The following is a 19,971-nucleotide window of genomic DNA, read 5'->3' on the forward strand; positions in this document are numbered from 1 at the left end:
CAGTGGTAAAGAATCCACCTGCCAATACAGGAGATGCAAGAGACATAGGTTCGATCCTTGGGTCAGGAAGATTCCCAGGAGAAGGAAATGGCAATCCACAATCTGTCCATGCTCCTTCCATGGACAGAGGAGCCTGCGGGCTCCTCAAGGGCTACAGCTCATGGGGTTGCAAAGAATCAGATGAGACTGAGCACAGCCATCTCTATGGCAACAGTGTTGGGCTCAGCAGCTCCATTTTACAGATGAGAAAACTGATCCTCAGGGAGGTTAAGAGACTGGTCTGAGGTGACATAGCTGGTACTGGCAGAACAGGAATTCAGCGTCATATCCATTTGACTCTAAAACCCTCCTGGATTTCTCAGTGCGAATTTTTCTGTCTTGAGTTCTGCTTCTAGAGTCCAGATATGAGAGATTCAAGTCCCAGCTTTGTGACCCTGGGCATGTTATTTACTGTCTGTGGGCTCTAGTTTCCATACCTCTACACAGAATTGCCTTGGGCATCTGCAGAAAGCTCTCTGCAGATACAAACACCTCTGAAGGGATGTTGGTGGGGATCTGCAGTCAGGAAGGGGCTTTTGAATGTGTAAGCTGTTCAGCGCTTAAATCAAAACCTTCCTTCCCGGGAATTCCCTAGCAGTCCAGTGGTTAGAACTGTACAATTCCACTGCAGGGGGCACAGATTTGATCCCTGGTCAGGGAACTAAGATCCCATGTGCTGCATGGTGTGGCCAGTAAATTAATAAGTCAATCGACTAATTTAAAAAATTCTGATTATTGTCAAAAAAAGGAAAAGCCTTTCTTACATAAATGAACTTAAAGATGTAGAAAGATGCCTAGACCATCTCGTAGAGTATATTTAAAAATCCAGTTCATGTGTGTAGCTGTATGTACGGAGCATGCATGAGAAGGATTCATTGAACAGTCACTTAGGTAGCAGCACTCATTCTGTGTGGGTGCTGTACTAGGTCCTCTGGAAGTAGTGCTCCTAACAGCCTTTGTGGCAGGTGCTGCCTCAGACGCTTGTGTGGGCGGAGAGTTAACACTCTCGAGGCTGCCCAGGCAGCACGGAGCTGCCACCTGGATCGGAGCACTTTGGCCTCAGAGGCTGAGTGCTCTTGGCCCCGTAGCTCTACCACTTCTGCTATGGGTGTTTTTTTTCTCCCCTCTGAGTGGTAAAACATCAGTGTTTTGAATTTTCTTCTTTATGCTTCTCTGCATTATCTGAGCTTTTATGGTATGTAGATTTTGTTTTTAGTAAAAACTAGAGCTCTAATTTGATGTCTTTAAGAATTAGCTGTGGATGCTTCTAGGGATAAGCTACTCCGGGTCTTTTTTGTGGTGGGGAGACTGCAGTCCTTAGACCTGGAACCCACTGCCCAGTCCTGATGTCCCCCTGCAGGGCGCTCTGCGACCCTGCGCAAGTCAGTGTCTAGTCATCACCTCCCCCCGGCCACGTTAGAGTAGGCACAGATGGGGACCTCAGTAAACGTCCTCTGATGCAGGAGGAATGGGTCACTGTGCCCTCAGGATCTCACTCCACCTCCAAAAGCTGTTCCCTACCTTCTCCCAGGACCCTGAGAATTAGTGACTGAACCAAGTCACTATAAAGTGCTAATAGCTTGTAGGGTTTTTTCACATGGATCTTAGTTGCACCACGTGAGGTCTAGTTCCTGGACCAGGGATCAAACCCGGGCCCCCTGCATTGGAAATGAGGAGTCTTAGCCGCTGGACCACCAGGGAAGTCCCCTAGTTAATAGGTTTTTAAAGAGGCAAGTGGCAAGAAACCCAAGCCACAACCAGATGGATGACTAATGGGGCCCATGGGCTGGGGATGTGGCTGTCAGAGAGCCGCAGAAATCCCTGCCCAGGCTGGCAGGGGAGGGCCAGGCCTCACCCCAAGAAGGGGCTGCTGGGAGTTTTCTGCCTGTGACCCCAACTCCTATCACGCCCGCCTCAAAAAGGCTGGGCCCACAGAGCCATAAATTCCTACTATCATTAGACCGTATCTCTACAGCTCGGGCTGTTTGCCAGGAGCCCTACAATTATTTTTTATCACTTAACAAGTCGTATAATTATTTTTATCACTTTTTTCTCACAGCAGGGCTACTTTTGCCTTCTTTCAGTTTGGAGTTGGGGGGAACCTGGTTCCCAGAGCGTTTCATAGAGTTTCCTGGCTTTGTCCAAATCTCTAGAGCAGGTCAGGGTTTGAACTCACAGCTCCTCCGGGGGCTAAGTGGGAGCTTGTGTGAGGCCAGAGGCTTGGGAAGACTGGGAGGTGGAAACTGGGAGCCCTTGAGAGCCAAGGAAAGGCTTTAGGCTCAGCTACTTCCTGTGTGACCAGGGCAAGTCACACAACCACCCTGAGCCCCAGTTTCTTCATCGGTTAAATGAGGAAGTGATAATAATCCCCAATTCATAAGTCAGCGACATAAGTGCTTGAACACTATGAGATTCTATTTAGCCTTGAGTTGGGACCTAGATTCCAAACCGAGACCCTGGCCTCCTGGATGACTTGGGCAAGTCCCTTGCCCTCTCTGAGTCTTGGACTTTTCGTGTGTAAAATGGACATTATCTTGCCTGCCTCCCTCTCTGGCTCTCACATCTCCATTCAGCAGCCTGACCTTCAGGTCCCCAAACCCCAACGCTCCCAGCCCCAATTTTGCCTGGTAACTCCATTATCATCCCAGGCGTCCTTCCTTCTCTCCCTCCCTTCTCTTCTTTACTTATTCAGTAAATATTTTTTGAAGACCTACCGTCTGCCCAGCCTCTGCTAAGTGGCAGAGAAGACAGGCAAAGTCCCTGTGCTCATGACCGGGAGAGAGAAATAAACTAAAAAGAGAGTCAAGGACCTCTCCAGTGGTTAGGAATCCACCTGCCCATGCAGGATACACGGTTCCATCCCTGGTCCAGGAGGATCCCATGTTCAGTAAGGGCAATTAAGCCCGACCACCGCAACTACTGAGCCTGAGCACTAGGGCCTGCAAGCGGCAACTACTAAAGCCTGTGTGCCACTGCAGTGAGAAGCCGGCAGATTGCAACTAGAGAGTATCCCCCGATCACCACAACTAGAGAACCCCTCCGTGTGCAGCCAAAAATAAAAAAATTTAAGAGCGTCAAACAAAACGAAACCCAAGGCAGTTACAAACGGTATTTAACACTTCATAAAGGAGAATTAGAGCACCCTAAGGCTATGGTTCGGAGAAGGCAATGGCAAGCCACTCCAGTACTATTGCCTAGAAAATCCCATGGATGGAGGAGCCTGGTAGGCTGCAGTCCATGGGGTCGCTAAGGGTCAGACACGACTGAGCGACTTCACTTTCACACATTGGAGAAGGAAATGGCAACCCACTCCAGTGTTCTTGCCTGGAGAATCCCAGGGATGGGGGAGCCTAGTGGGCTTCCATCTATGGGGTCACACAGAGTCGGACACGACTGAAGTAACTTAGCAGCAGCAGCAGCAAGGCTATGATTTTTCCCGTGGTCATGTATGGATGTGAGAGGTGGACTGTGAAGAAAGCTGATCGCTGAAGAATTGATGCTTTTGAGCTGTGGTGCTGGAGAAGACTCTTGAGAGTGCCTTGGACTGCAAGGAGATCCAACCAGTCCATTCTAAAGGAGATCAATCCTGGGTGTTTGTTGGAAGGACTGATGCTAAAGCTGAAACTCCAATACTTTGGCCACCTCATGCGACGAGTTGACTCACTGGAAAAGACTCTGATGCTGAGAGGGATTGGGGGCAGGAGGAGACGGGGATGACAGAGAATGAGATGGCTGGATGGCATCACCGACCTGATGGACATGAGTTTGAGTGAACTCCGGGATTTGGTGATGGACAGGGAGGCCTGGCGTGCTGTGATTCATGGGGTCGCAAAGAGTCAGACACGACTAAGCAAATGAATGGAACTGAACTGAAGAAGAAGTAAATGGGAAAGGTCACTTTCCAGAGAGGACTCCTGAAGGAGATACTTCTGCTTAAAATTAATAATCTTTGAATATGCACATGGTATAAAATTCAAAGAGTACACAACATCACCCAGGATGGTTCTGCCCGCCATCCTCCTGTCCCCAGCTTTGCAGTCCTCCCCGGAGAGGCCCCTGTGTTGTCCATTGCTTGGGGGTGGCTGACATTTGTGGTGATATCTGAATCGCAAGAACCAGCAGATAGGGACTTCCCTGGTGGCCCAGTGGTTAAGAATCCACTTTGCAATGCAGGGGATGCAGGTTCTATCCCTGGTCAGGGAACTAAGACCCCACAGGCTTTGCAGCCAAAAATCCAAAACATAGAGGGGAAGCAATGTTGTAACAAATTCAGTAAAGCCTTAAAAAATGGTCCACATCAAAAAGTCTCAAAAAAAAAAAAAAAACAAAAAAGAATCAGCAGACATTTGAAGAGGTAGAAGAAGAGATGTCCAAACTGAGAGAACAGTGAGAGCAATGGCCCTGAACTGGACCTGCGTTACCGGAGAGAAGGGAGCAGAGATCGATGCAGGGCCTAGGAGCCGTGGAAGGAATTCGGATGCCACTCTCTGTGGCCTGAGTATGACTTTCGAGTTGGCTAAGGCAGAAGTGAGCATCCTCTTCATTTTTTTTAAAAAAATTATTTATTTATTTATTTATGGCTGTGCTGGGTCTTCACTTCTGCATGTGGACTTTTGTCGCAACAAGTGGGGGCTACTCTCTAGTTGCAGTTTGCAGGCTTCTCATTGCAGCAGCTTCTCTTGTGGCAGAGCATGGGCCCTAGGGTGCATGAGCTGCAGTAGTTGTGGCACACAGGTTTAGTTACCCCACAACGGGTGGAATCTTCCCGCACCGGGGATCGAACCCGTGTGCCCTGGATTGGCAGGTGATTCCTTAACAGCTAGACCACCAAGGAACTCCAGGAGTGAGCGTCTTCTGATTTGTGTTTCGTAGAAACACTCCGAGGAGAGCTGATTTAGGGGCCTGAGAGGGGCAGGGAGATGAGTGAGGTGGCGCCCATGGAGTTGGGGATGGTAAAGGTCAGGACCCGGGTGGAGGGTGGAGGCGGTGAGGAGGGTCCGTTTGGGTTGTTTGGGAGGTGGGTGGAGCCCAGCGAGGGTCCCAGTCACAGGCTCTGATGGGGTCCTGGCAGTGTTAGGAGTCCCGTCTTTCTGATTCTAAGATTAACTTGCACACTTGTAACCTGGCACAGAGTGGGCACTTGGGACATGTTTGCTGAAGAAATGACTAACGGAAAGAAAGGCCCTTTGTAAATGGAGACACGCCCTCTGAGAAATGGCTGCAGCCTCTCCTCCCGCTGCCTCCCTCCTTACATGGACACTCCCCTCCCATCATCCCTGTCCTTGAATCACCTCCAGACACATGCTGCTGTCTGGGCACCGCTTCTGATAGGCAGGATTTTAGAAGCTCAACCTTCAGGTTCTTGTATTTTCTTAGCCACGAAACCCCTTTCCCATGTGAGCCTGATATATAAATGAGATAGAAAGTTATTTTATAATCTCAAACACCCAAGATTCTGAGTAAAAGAAGAAAAAAGAAGAAGAAATGAAGAAAACCTCAGCACAGTTATTGATATACAAATGATCCTTGAGAAAAATGAAACTGTTTTATTGAATGCCATAATTTCACATCAGGGCATTCCTGACAATGTGTTCTTTTTATATACCCAACAAAGAGCTCTCAGAGGCTTTCTACAGGGAAACCCAGCCTCTGAAGTCAATTATTCCAGCATTTGGTTTCCTTTGTATTCAAGCACAGTCCTGCTTCATCCAGAGAAATATTTCCAAATGGTAAAAGTCTGTGTATGTGTATGTTTCAAAATTTTTATATAATTAAATTATACAATAGACATTTTTAAAAAATGCACCAAGCCTAAGCGTACAGCTCAGTAATCCTCACAGAGGGAACACCGCCATGTCCCCGGCACCCAGATGAAGACGGGGACCCTGGCCAGCCCCACAAGCCCTCCTTGTGCCTCTTCCAGTCATTCACAGCTCACCTCTCGAAAAGGTAACCGTGATCTTGACCCTTAACACTCTAGCTTATTTTGGTCTGTTGAACTTTCATAGACATGGAATACAGGGTGTATTCATTTGTATCTGGCTTGTGTTTGAGAGATTCATCCGTATGTTTTTATGGCTGGAGTCTGTTCATTCTCATTGCTGTATAGCATTCCATTGGATGAATATACCACAATTTCAGAAAGCGATTTTTAAAATGTTCAAATGTTTTTTTGCATGTATCATTATTTTTTCTTTTTTTATTGGTGTTTAATTGCTTTACAATGTTCTGTTTGTTTCTGCTGTACAACAAAGTGAGTCAGCTATATGTTACATATATCCCCTCCCCCAAATATGAAAGTTTCATGAATTTGCACGGCATCCTTGCACAGGGGTCGTGCAAATCTTCTCTTTTTCCAGTTTGGTATATGTGCTGCTGAAGCAAGCACCAAATAGTGATTTAAAGAAAAAAACAACAGGTCACTAGGGGGTAGTGGGCAGGGACTGGGTCTGACCCACAGAGAAGTTTTGGTTTATGCACCTAGTGTTTCTGTTTTGTTTTCACTGTCTTGGTTGCTGTTAAAAATCAATGTCTGGCCTCTCTTAGGAGATCTGCTGTTGCTGGGCCCCTGATCTCAAGTGCCTGGAGCTGACTCCCAGCTGCCCCTTCTCAACAGTGCTTCCCATTCCCGTTTTGCCACAGTCCCCACCACCCCCTATTGCACAGGCCCACCTTCCCCACCAATGTTGACCACCTGGCCCTATAGGCATTTTATTTTTTGTTAGTTACATATGAGCTCTATTTTTAAAAAATTATTTTATTGAAGTGTAGTTGACTTACAATGTTATGCTAATTTCTACTGTATAGCAAAGTGATTCAGTTATACACATGCATATATATATTCTTTTTCATATTCTTTTCCACTGCGGTTTATCACAGGATACTGAATATATGTCCTTGTGCTATTCAGTAGGACCTCATTGTTTGGCCCTGTAAACATCCGAGTCTTCCACTCTAGCTTTCATTTAGCAGAGGTGGCCCCCAACATGCTTTATTCTGTGGTCTACACAACAGGGAAATCTGATCATTCAAGTTAGAATATAAATTGTCTCCACTGGGTTAAAATTTGGAAGGTATATTTGAATGCGTGAAAAATTTAGGACTTCCCTGGCACTCAGCTGCTAAGACTACGCTTCTATTATAGGGGGCACAGGTTCAATCCCTGGTCCGTGAAGTAAGATCCCATAGGTCTCTTAGTGGTGCAGCCAAATATACATATACATATACATACACACACACACGTATACACACACATACACACATGTATACACACACACATGCATATATACACACACATATACACAGACATACACACATGTATACACACACATACACACATATACACACATACACACATATACACACACACATACACACACAATATACACACACAAGCATATAATACACACACACATATAATCATTATTACTATTTTTAAAAGTTTTAAAATATATTTCATGATTATTGTTATTATCATTATTTCGTGCCTGTGTGCTGTTGCTTCAGTTATGTCTGACTCTTTGCGACCCTATGAATCATTAGCCAGCCAGGCTGCCTCTGTCCATGGGATTATCCAGGCAAGAATATTGGAGTGGGTTGCCATGCCCTCCTCCAGGGGATCTTCCCGACCCAGGGATCGAATCCGCATCTCTAAGTCTCCTGCTTTGGCAGGCAGATTCTTTACCACTAGTGCCACCTGGGAAACCCATTATCATTATTAATATTAATCAAAAGATCTTTTAAAACATACAGTTGACCCTTGAGCAACACGGATTTGAACGGCGTGGATCCACCTTTATGCAGATATTTTTCAATAGTAAATATTACAATACCGCACAATCCGTGGTTGGCTGAATCCACGGGTGCAGAGCTGTAGACACTGGAGAAACCAGTACTGTGGAGGGAACACTTGTGATGAGGGCTGATGTAAGTTACACACAGAGTTTTGACTGCATCGAGATGGGTGCTGTAACCCTGACTGTTCAGGGTCAACTGGATTCAAATATATAGTAAAGGCCATAATTAAATAGGATTCTGATGACTGGAATCAAATCCTGGCTCTGTTACTCAGGAGCCGTGTGACCTCAGGTAATTGTGGTACCTCTCAGTACCACAGTACAAAGCGGGATACTAATATTTACCTCACTGGGTTCTTATGAAGATTAAACGAGCTAATACTTATTACAACATTAGACAAGCATCTGACACATAATAAATATTCAACATATGTTAGCCTTTTATTATTTTTAAATTTTGTGGGCAAACCAATCATCTGACCTGCTAAGGTAACAACCATCTCAGTTTGCCCAAGACTTGAGAGGGCTTTCAGGAATCAGGACTTGCACTGCTAAAACCGGAACGTGAAAGTCGCTCAGTCATGTCTGACTCTTTGTGACCCCATGGACTGTATAGTCCATGGAATTCAAAGGTGGAAAAGTCCTGGGCAAAAAAGGATCAACTGGTCACCCTCGGTCTGCTTGACAGTGACCCCTCACTGTAACATAACAGACTGGGGCTCTTACTTAAAAAAAAAAAATAACATAGCCGTTTTATTTATTTATACTTATTTATTTGTGACTGCACTGGGTCTTCACTGCTGTGCATGAGCTTTCTTGAGGGGCGAGCGGGGGCTACTCTTCTTTGCAGCTCTCAGGCTTCTCATCGCGGTGCTTCTCTTGTTATGGAGCACATGGGAAGTCCCACCATTAACATTTGGGGCTCCTCTGTTGTGGAGAGGAGCTGCCTTGTTCATTGTGGGATGTTTAGCAGCATCCCTGGCCTGCACCCACTAGATGCCAGCAACACCCTGACAACCAGTCATGACAACTGAAAATGTCTTCAGATGTTGCCAGATGTCTCCTGAGAAGCAAGATCTCCAGGTCGAGAACCACTGGCTCAACTGAGGCAAATTTAATGAATGGTGTGTTTACAGAAGTGTGGGCAGGCTAAGGGAAACTGCAAGGCACCCAGGGTCTAGAATGTGGGGAGCTGATCTCACCCCCAGACCTACAGGAGTGAGAGAGGGAACAGTGTTCCTGCTCCCAGAAGTAGCTGGAACCATGGGAGTGAGGCCGTGGAGAAATGCAGGCCCTGTCAAATGAGGGGCTACGTGGCACAAATATCCATGCTTCTTCCTCATCCTGCCTGTTAATTTCCCCTTGATGGCTCTCTTTGGCAGAATCCAGTGAGAAGTCTGGAGGCATGGTCGCCTCCTGGTGCACAAAACAGAGCTGATGAGGGTGTGTGGAGGTGCTGGACGGGCAGACAGGAACCATCACAGGGAGGCAGCACCAGGCCTCAGACACTGGACATTTGAGTCCAATCTTGTAAATTGCGTAGGAGTTTTCCAGGTAGAGCAAACCCGGAAAGGGTATTTCACCCAGAGGGAACAGCATGTACAAAGACATGGAGTTACAAAAGAGCCTGGCTCCCACTTCATTGTTTATTTAATCATGATTGTTTGTTTGATTGATTGACTCTGTTCTAAAACATTGGAAAGGTACAAAGGCATAAAATTAAAAGTAGAGCTTCCTCCCACCCCTGACCCCAGCTGCCCAACTCACCTCCCAGAGGCCACCTTTCTCTCCAGGCTCCTCTCACTTCTAGAAATAGTGCAAATACTAGCTAGTAATGTATGTGACGTGTGTCACAAACTCCTGCTGCTGCTGCTGCTAAGTCGCTTCAGTCGTGTCCGACTCTGTGCGACCCCATAGACGGCAGTCCACCAGGCTCCGCTGTCCCTGGGATTCTCCAGGCAAGAACACTGGAGTGGGCTGCCATTTCCTTCTCCAGTCACAAACTCCTAATTTGACTTAATTCACTGATGTTTGTGGAGCCCCTGCTGTGTGCAAGAAACAGGTGGAGAGCTCTGGCCTTGAACTCCAAGCCCAACCCTTCACAAAACACCATGTAGTTTTAGGCACATCGCTGTCAGCTTCCCATATCCTCTTCCAAGAAAGGAATGTCTCCAAGGGTCCTGCCAGCTCTGTGGGGTTTGCCCACAGTTGTGTAGTTCAACTGATGGGATTAGAGCTGAACCTGGTAGCTCAGACAGTAAAGAATCTGCTTGCAATGCAGGAGATCCAGGTTTGATCCCTAGGTTGGGAAGATGCCCCCCTGGAGAAGGGAGTGGCAAGCCTCTTCAGTGTTCTTGCCTGGAGAATCCCATGGACAGAGGAGCCTGGGATCCATGGGTCCATGGGATCGCAAACAGTCGGATATGACTGAGCAACTAACACTTTAACTTTTTCAAAGCTGAACCATTGGCAAGAAGCAAATTGTAACAAAAGACCATTGGGTCTCTCTCAGGCCCACTTATTGTCACTTTGGGGAGATGAATGAGGCTTCTGTCTCCAAAGACATGCTCTTGAATGAGCCAACAGAGTCATTGTCTAAGAAGAGAGTGCCTGTAGTGCTATAACTTTGAGCATGGGCTGACTTGGGAGCTGGTTGGCTCCAATCAACTGGGTGGCACTTAGCCTGGCACTGAGCTGCCCAGGAAAGACGAGATCCTGCCGGGCTTCCCCCAGCTGGTGTGTGAAGCTCTCAGGGGAGTTTAAGATCAAAAGAAGGAACTGGAAGACTATCAAGCTACAGTTATAGGGAGCCTGATGGCCAACTGGTATACCTGATGGTAACTGGAAGCAAGCAAACAAGTCTGGGCACCATTTGCCCAGCCAGAAGCCCAGAAACCAGAGCAACCCAGGTCACCAGGAGCAGACGAGAACAGGGCTATCCCTTACCTCTGTTTTTCCTTTCTGATCTGTCTTGTCACCATAAGATTTGGTTCTTTTCTGACAATACCTGTATTTCTAGCACTTGGGGCAAAGTTGCCTACCACAAATGGACCACCTGCTTTGTTTTAGATGTTGACCACACACCAGCCCTCAGTTCCTGACTATTTTGCACGGAAGGTCTTGATGACCCCCACTTTGCAAACAAGGAAAACTGAGGCTCGGAAAGGAGAGAGGCAGGGCGTTGTGAGATCAGGGATTGTAAATATATATAGTGATATAAACAGGCATTTTGTGTTGGAGAGGTATGGAGTTTTGAGCACAGAGTCAGAGAACCTTAGAAGTCCAGGAGGGCTGGGTTCACAGGTTACCAGTATAGTCCACACCCGCATCTGATCACCACACCACAGATTAAGCGTCTCTCTAGGACCAATTTCCCATGCATTCAGGCCTCTTCTCTCACCTGGCATCTTGTTCCAGCCTCCTCCCTGGTCTCTCTTCTTTTCAAAACTACAAGCAGCAGCCAGAGGCATTTTTCTAAACTCTAAGCAGACTGTGTCACTCTTTCTCTTAAAACCCTTAATTGGCTCCCCTTTGCCCTCAGGATAAAGTTCAAATTCCTTGACATGGTTTACTAAGTCGTCTGTCATCTGGCCGTAAGTCTCTTGCCACTCTGCCTCTCTCCAGCACCCCCACCCCCAGCTCTGCACCAACTCGAACAAACCTCAGTTTAATTTACCAGATATGCCACATACTCTCTCTCTCCCTAACCCCTGGACCTTTGCACTTACTGTTCCACTCACTTGGAACACAGTGTACTCTAGCACTCCCTTTCTCTGGTTGAATACTCTCTCTCTTTCCCTAGCTCCTCTGGGAAGCTACTCACACCCCTCCCAAGGAGGCTGGATTGGTGCCTCCTTCCAACCCACAGTTGGAACTTCCATGCCTACCCACAATTCTTGCCTACCTGTATGACAAATCACTGTGGGTCATATACGCTTATGTGCTTGCCTGTGTCCCCATGAGCTCAAGAGGCACAGGAGAGCAGGAACAGGGATTGGCTTTTCTCTACCATGCCCCTAGCTCCTGACATTGTGCCTGGAAAAGAAGAGTTTCTGAACAAAAATCTGTGTTGATGTTGTTGTTCTGTTCTTAGTCATATCTAGCTCTTTGTGACCCCAGGGACTGCGGCATGCCAGGCTTCCCTGTCCTTCACTATCTTCTGGATTCTTCTCAAACTCATGTTCACTGCATCAGTGATGCCATCTAACCATCTCAGGAGGTGACCGAGGATGAGAGGATGAGATGTATTGATAGATGATTCATACTATGTCAGAATCACAGTGTCACAAAGTCTTAGAATCATGGACTTGGTGAGACAGAAATCTAAAATCTCAGAGTCATATGATCACATTATATTAGAAACACAGAAACTGAGAATTCAAGAAGCTTAGCATCTCAATATTGGAAGAATTCTTGCATAGGCACCTTGTCCAAGGACTGTTAGTGAATTTGGAAAGTCTTAATTTTACCCTTCTATATTATTGAGTTTATATTTTTACATATTTTTATATAATATTACATTTTTACCTTTTAAATATTTATTTAAATGTGTTCTTCTATAATAGTAAGCACCTAGTTTTTTATTAATCAATACTTACTGAGCCAATCATTGTGCTGGGCAACTGTTTTTTTTTTTTTTAAATCTATGGCTGTGTAATAAATTATCCTAGTTTGAAACAGCAAACATTTCTGATATAACAATTTTTGTATGATAGGGCTTCAGGAGTGACTTACCTCAATGGTCTGGGTCTTTCATGAGGTTGCAATCAAATTGGCAGCCAGGGCTTGACCGTGGCTGGAAGATCCACTTCTGAGATGGTGCACGCACATGGCTGGCTGACAGGAGGCCTCAGCTCCTCTCCATGTGGACCCCACCACAAGGCTGCTTGAGGTTCCTTACAACATGGCAGCTGGCTTCCTCAGAGCAGGTAATCCAAGATGGCAAAATGAAAACCACCATGTCTTTTATAACCTCGCCTTCAAAGTCACACTTTTAAATTTCCACAATATCCTAGTGATTACACAGGACAGTCCTATTCAGTCTTGGAGAGAACAACACAACAGTGTGCATACCAGGAGGTGCGGCTCATTGGGGGCCATCTTGGAGACTGGCTTCCACAGCAGTGTTGAACAAGACTGACAGCAGACTAGAGTTGACAGTTTGGGTGGAAAGATTAGAAGAAGACAAATTGTTATACAAAGGAATAATTTCAAATAGTGGTAAGCACAATGACAAAAATCAAACAATATGACAAGTTAGAGCAAGGGTCAGCAAACTATGGTCACTGGCCCAATCTGACCTGCTGCTGACTTTTGTCAATAAAGTTTTATTGGAACTCAGCCATGCCATTCACCTTCATACTGTTTATGGCTGCCTTCACTCTGTAACAGCAGATTTAAGTAGTTGCAACAGAGACCATCTAGCCTGCAATGCTTCATCTATTTAGCTAACTTGGTCAGAGACGGCCACTCCAAAAGGCAACATTTGAGCCGAGACCTGAATGGTTAAAAGGAACTGGCCAGGAGGAGAGTTGAGGAAAGAATGTTCCAGAAAAATGGAACATCAGGGTAAAGGCTGTGAAGCTGTGAGATGAAAATAGTTTTGGTGTTTTGAGGAACAAAGTGGAGGCCAAGGGGTTGAAACAGCATGAACAAGGGGCAGGGTGACAGGAGAGGATCTCAGAGAAGCAGTCAGGAGCTACTTTGTGTAGGATGTTGGGGCCCTAGTGAGGAGGTTGGACTTGGTTCCAGGAATAATGGGAAGCCATTGGAAGATTTTAAGAGGGAGAGGTTGGATCTGATGTGAATGGGAAAGATGATGAGTATAGTTTGGCTCCATCCTCTGGATAAGACAGCGCCTCTACTGCCCCTGTAAGCACAGCTGTCCCAGAACTTGTGGGTCTTAGAAGATCCAGGTAAAGACCTTCAGTGTATTTTACTGTCTAACTACATGCTCAGGGCTCAGCAATCACTCTGGTCAGAAAGTCCTCTCCCTTGACCTGCTTGGAATCTCTGATCTCTCATCCCAGCCTGCCTCTTCTGGATCTAGGACATCTGTGAAGTTGGAAAAGCCATTCAGTTTTGAGTCCTGGATTCCAGACTTCTCCTGACACTGACTTATCTGTGACCACGAGAAAATCAGGCAAACCCTCTGGACCTCAGTTTTCTCATCTGTAAAATAAGTGAGAGTCCGGTCTGCTTGGGCAAGACAGGCAATTAAGGGGGGGTTTGTGCTGGACACATGCACCATAGTTCTAGGCTGAGCCCAAAGGACATGCGTTGGCCCAGATTGGGGTGGGCTTGGCCAGGCTGATGTTGCTGACTTGGGTGATGCGTCAAAGAGGCCATTGGTCCATTGGGCAAAAGGCTTCTGGCAAGCCCTCTCCTGATTAAATTTTGAACAACAGAGAAGCTTGCTGCCTCCCAGATCCCCTTAGGGATGGCAGACTTTGCCTGGGGATGAGACTGTGGAGCGAGATGGGAAATCAGTGTCCATGTACAAGTCAGCTTCAGATATTAGACAGAGCGCAGGATCTGTTATCAGAGAGAACCACGCCCCACCTTTATTTAACCCATGCCCTCTTTTATCCCTAGTTTTCTCACCTGTAAAATGGGTAGAATCCAACCTGAGATGTTTTAAGGTTGTAAGAGGCCTTAGCATTTTGTGTACTATTATGAAAGAAAACACACTGACAAGTAAGTTATGACATACTGCTTTCTCATCACTTAGAATTTTTATTTTATTTTTGTTAAAGAGCTCTGAGACTTAGTTAGATGTTATCTTTAAAAGCATACAACACCCTTGCACATAGATATAAAGGAAAATCTAAGTGAAATAAATTAGTTAAGAACTCCTAAAACTTCTTCCCAGTCAGCATCCAGCTCATCTCGATAACTTTTCTGCACATCTTCCTTGTCCATATTTTTTCACGCAGTATTGTCCTCTATTACTGTTAAAAGATTTGATCACCCACCACTCCTTGAAAGAATGCTCCACTACGGTCTTCAGGACCGACTTCCAACCTGTTTAGTCCAATTCTGCAGGTTTGACCCTGGGGCTTTCTTGCTCTTATTGGAAGATGTCAGTGGAAGGTTTTCAGGAAGCAACCAGGACTCAAATGGTCCTTAAATCAGTGTTTGTAAGGAATACATGGAGGGGGCAGTGGACCAGTCAGGCCACTGGAAATAACTACCAGAACCAACGAGGTATGACCGCCACCTGATTGGGTCAGCGGTGATTGTCAGATATGATTGATTTAAAGACATATCCTAACCTCAGAGATGTCATGTGAAAAAAAAGGTGCATTGAAGAATTAAAAAAAAAAAATCACAGCCACTGCTGCCTGTTGGGTTTCTGCAAGGATGAAGGGTGGGCAGCATGGAACCAGCTCTGCAGAAACCAGCTCTGCAGAAGCCATCTCTGGGCAGCTCTCAACTGTCCCCTGACTCTCCTGCCCGGGGCATCACCCTAGCACGGCTGCTCAGGTTTACAGCGACAATCACTGCTGCTGCCAGACGTGATCTCAAAGCCATAAAGGCCTTTTACAGTTTCACTCTCCCCTGCGATAAGCTCAGGGAGCCCTTCTCAAGGCCGGGGAGCAATTTCAGAGCCACAGGGGGAGGGGCCGGGGTTGCACAAGTCGGGGAAACGGAACAGGTTTTATGGCCTTGACTTCTCTAAAAAACCTGTGTTCTCATATCCTCAGTTTGAACTTGCTGGTGACACCTCAGCACCTGGAGCACAGTGACATTCGTTCATGTGTTCATTCACGTGTTCATTCATTCATTCGACAAACAGAGAAGAGAGTGCAAGGCACACCACTGTGACGATCTGTGTGGACCCAGGGCAAGCCGCTTACTCTCATCTGTGAATCAAGTACGGTTCACTGAACCTGCCTGCTGGCCCATTGAGCCACCCACGTGAGACAGGGAGTAAGGCAGCACCCTCAGCACACAGTAGGCCCGCAACCAACATTGCCTGAATTGCTTTCCTTCTCTATCGACATCTGTCTCACCTGTCCTTCGTCCCTTTTCCTCCTTCTTTATTTTTTTTTTTAAAAACTATTGAATTTATTACAATACTACTTTTGCTTTATGTTTTGGTTTTGGGGCTGCAAGGCAGGTAGAATCTTAGCTCCCTGACTAGGGATTGAACCCATAACCCCTGCATTGGAAGGCTAAATCTTATCCACTAGACCACTGGGGAAGTCCTCCTTTTCCTCTTTCTGACCAGGATGTTGGAGGGACCCAGACTACAGTCACCCCTACAGCGCTCTGCCACCTATACTTCCTCTTTTAAATGAGTTCAAGAAACTCTGGCTTTTTTTCTTTCATTAAAAAAAAAAATAAGTTATTAATTTCCATATTCTAAATCTGACTTCTTTTCATGCATGGCTCTGCAAGTTTTGGCAACTGTATATAGTAATGTAGCCCCCCCAACAGTCAAGATACAGAACATTTCCATCACCCCAAGACCCCTCCCCTATACTCCTTTGTATTTAAACCCCCCAACCCAGCCCTAGCCCCTGGCAACCACAGCATCTGTCCCGAGAGCTTTTGCCCTCACGTCAAATCCCTCTCCTGCTTCTAATTTTATTTGCCAGAAAGAGCTCCCCAGGACCGCTTAACCCCAAGTGTTAGCCTGATTAGGGAAGGCCCAACAAAGATAATCTATACATCATAAAGTCACTGGCTTGGGAACCTTCATTATGTCTGCAGAATCCCTTCACAGCAGCTCCTAGATTTGTGTCTGATTGAGAAGTATAGAGAAAGTGTGCAGAGACCAGGGGGTGGGAATCACGTTAGAATTCTGCCTACCACACCAGTCTATCCAAGCTGTCATGGTCTCTCCCCTGAACCACCGCACAGACCACCTCTGGGCCTTTCTGCTTCCATTCTTGTTCCTTGGAGTCTGTGCGCTACACAGTGAAGAGTGACCTTCCCAGAACGAGAATCGGATCACATCACTTCCCTACTGGAAGACATCTGAGAGTTTTCATTCTCATGGCCCCACCTGGTCCTGCCCACCCCTCAGACTCCACTGCCTCCCACTCTGCTCCAGACGTGTGGACCACGGTGTGCAGCCTCTAAGATGCTCAGCCGGCTCCCGCTGCAGGGCTTTTACACTTGCGGCTACCTGGCGTTCCTCTCCCCCAGCCCCTCAGCCTCCAGATCTCAGCGCAGATTGGCCTCTTTGGGGAGGCTCTTCCTGACCCCGTAATGTGATGTCATCGCATCCTCAGCACTTTCAACTGAACCCTTTTTATTTCCTGCTCACTCATTCACAATACCTTGTTTTACTTGACTGTTGGGCCTTCTGACAGCTCTTGACTACTTCAAATTATATTTTTAAAAGAGTAATTGCATTTTCCTATAAAAAATATTTATGTATTTGGCTGTTCTGGGTCTTAGTTGCAACATGTGAACTCTAAGTTGTAGTATGTGGGATCTAGTTCCCTGACCAGGGACTGAACCTGGGCCCCCTGCTTTGGAAGCACAGTCTTAGGCACTGGACCACGAGGGAAGTCCCTCAACTTACCTTTTTAAATGTATTCACTCAAGTATTATCTGTCTGTTCCCTCTAGGAGGTAAACCTCATGAAGTCAGGGACTTTATCTGTCTTGCCCACCTGCGTACCTGGTGCCTAGACAGCGACCCAGCACATAATGGGCACTCACTACATATTTGCTGCGTGAGTGAATGAACGGACATTGCTTTTGGACTGGTCCCTTCGTCTGCATCTCTGTTGCCTCCTTATGGTACCAGCTGCACCATCTCTCACCTGGTCCAGCACACGAGCTCTTCCCTGGTCTTCCCGCTTACAGTTGCACCCCATCCAATCCATCCTCGACAAAGCTGCCAGAGTGAGTCCTTAAAAAACACGAATCCAGCCACAGCCTTCCCCCAGTCTCCTATCTCCAGTGATTTTTCTATTTCCCCCAAAGAGATTCCAGTTGCCCAGTGTTTGAGGCCCCCACCCCCTGGCCCAGACCATCCAACATGGCATGCGTCCAGGTGTGGACTGAGGACTTCAGTGGGCATGCTGAGTGACTTCAGGGTTACACAGAGATGGCATTCAATGTCATTGCCACCAAAGCCTGTCTCTTTACAAGTCTTCTTCCTTCCGAAAACTTTACAGAGAAAGTTCGGATAGCACATCTCTCTAGATATTTGTCAATTTCCCATTTGAAGAGGAAAGTAGAGCTTTCCCTGGGTGATCCTCTCTGGCTCCACCTTAAAAATAAATCACTTTTTGCTCTAATTTTGCAATCATCTTTCTACACGGCAAAGCGATACTGCTTTTCCATTTACATTAGTGATCAATGTAAAGAGAATGTTTATGAGTTGACTGAAAGAAAAACAGTGAGAATTCCCTGATGGTCCAGTGGTTAAGACTCTGAGCTTTCACTGCCAAAGGCTGGGGTTCAATCCCTGGTCAGGGAAGTAGGATCCTCCAGGCTTCACAGTGTGGCCAAAAAAATTCATTAATTAAATAAAATCAGACTACCTTATTTAAAAAAATAAAGAAAAGTGGTAAGTAAGTAAGGTGCAGTGGTACTCGGGTAAGGCGGGGTTGTGACGAGTACAGTGACTGCAGGCTGGGAAACACTGGTCTCCATCCTTCCTCCCATCCACGGGCTGCCTGCCACGGATGCGGCTCTCCTCCGTGAACACACACCCATCTTTTCTCCGTCTCACCCCTGCCTCTAAATCTTCCAGCAAATGAGACTTTCCCAGACTGCTGTCATCCCCCCATTCAGAGGACCATCTCCCCTGCTGTCACTCTCTTTTGGCTCTTTAATATTCAACTGCTTGTAATTAAAAAAAAAATTGTTGGTTGATTTTGGCTGCACTGGGGCTTCGCTGTGCACGCGCTCTCTCTAGCTGCAGTGAGAGGGCGCTGCTCTTTGTTGGCGCTCAGGCTTGAGGCGCGTGGGCGCGGCAGCAGTGGTGTAAGTGTGCTCTGTGGCACGCGGGGTCTTCCCAAATCAGGGATGGAACCCGTGTCCCCTGTGTTGGCAGGTGGATTCTTAACCACTGGACCACCCGGGGAGTCCCTGCTTGTAATTTTCCCTTCTATAGGAGAAAATTGTAAACTAAGAGGGAGGTACCTCATGGTTCTGCCCCTCCGTAAACCCCAGGATGCTTTGGCACAAGGCTCTGCCCCTCAGTATTTGTCAAATGATGAACTTTTATTAGTTCGCACTGCTTCTGTGCTCAGCATACAGTGACTGACTCATCGGCTTCCTCCCAGGTCCCATCGTGGTGGCCCCTGGGGTCAGACACTGGGCGTTTGAGTCTCGGCTGTTGGGCCCGCTCTGCAAATCTCATCCTCATTTGTAAAATAGAACAATAGGAACTCCTGACTCCAGGTGTTGTCGTGGGGATGAACGTATGCCCAACGATGTTTGGCAGAGAGGAAGTGGTCAATAAATGTGGATCTTGAAACAGGATGTGGTTGTAGCTTCTCCATCATTAGACAGTGGCAGAGGATCCTGTAAGACAGGTCTCTTGGTTCTTGCCTTGGAATTTACAGATGACTCACTGATCTGAGAAATGTAGGGTGGTCCCACCAGTTTGGGGTGATTGCATGGACATTCCTTTGGATGGTCACACAGCCGGAGTCCCTCCCACTTCTTCCCGTTTATTGAGGGATTCCATCTGGGATAAAGAGATCAAAGCACCCAATGTCATGGCTGGGGAAGGAGCCTCTGTAGGGGGTAGGTGAATTCCCAATTCTTGGGAGGCCACGTGGGTTGGTTGAAGAAGGCTGGGTCTGAGTCCTGGCTCTACTGCTCCCTGGCTTTGTGCCTGGGACAAGTTCCTTCACTTCTCTGAACCTCAGTTTCATCATGTGTAAAATGGTGATCATGGCATGTGGTGTTTGCCACCTAAGCTGATGTTGTTTTGCAATGAAAATGGAAACCAAGCTTTCTGCTCAGGCTGCCCAGGCAGAGATTTGAGATTAACAGGGCAAAGGGCTGATGAGGTTGGAGGAGCCAAGGCCAGAGGAATTTATGGCAGCCCAGGGTTTATGGTTTTGATATGGATTTATTAAGCACATTCTAACCCTGGAGAAGGAAACGGTAACCCACTCCAGTATTCTTGCCTGGAGAATCCCATGGATGGAGAAGCC

The 19,971-nt window shown here is 46.8% G+C and overlaps 1 pseudogene; it reads right to left on the reverse strand.

Moving 5' to 3' along the window:
* Positions 1-6,328: 6,328 nt before the first annotated feature.
* On the reverse strand, positions 6,329-6,427 carry LOC129535589 (U6 spliceosomal RNA; annotated as a pseudogene).
* Positions 6,428-19,971: the final 13,544 nt, after the last annotated feature.

The sequence above is a fragment of the Moschus berezovskii genome, chromosome 15, assembly GCF_049115385.1.
Source record: "Moschus berezovskii isolate FMDL1 chromosome 15, NW_MosBer_1.0, whole genome shotgun sequence".
Classification (NCBI taxonomy): Eukaryota; Metazoa; Chordata; class Mammalia; order Artiodactyla; family Moschidae; genus Moschus; species Moschus berezovskii.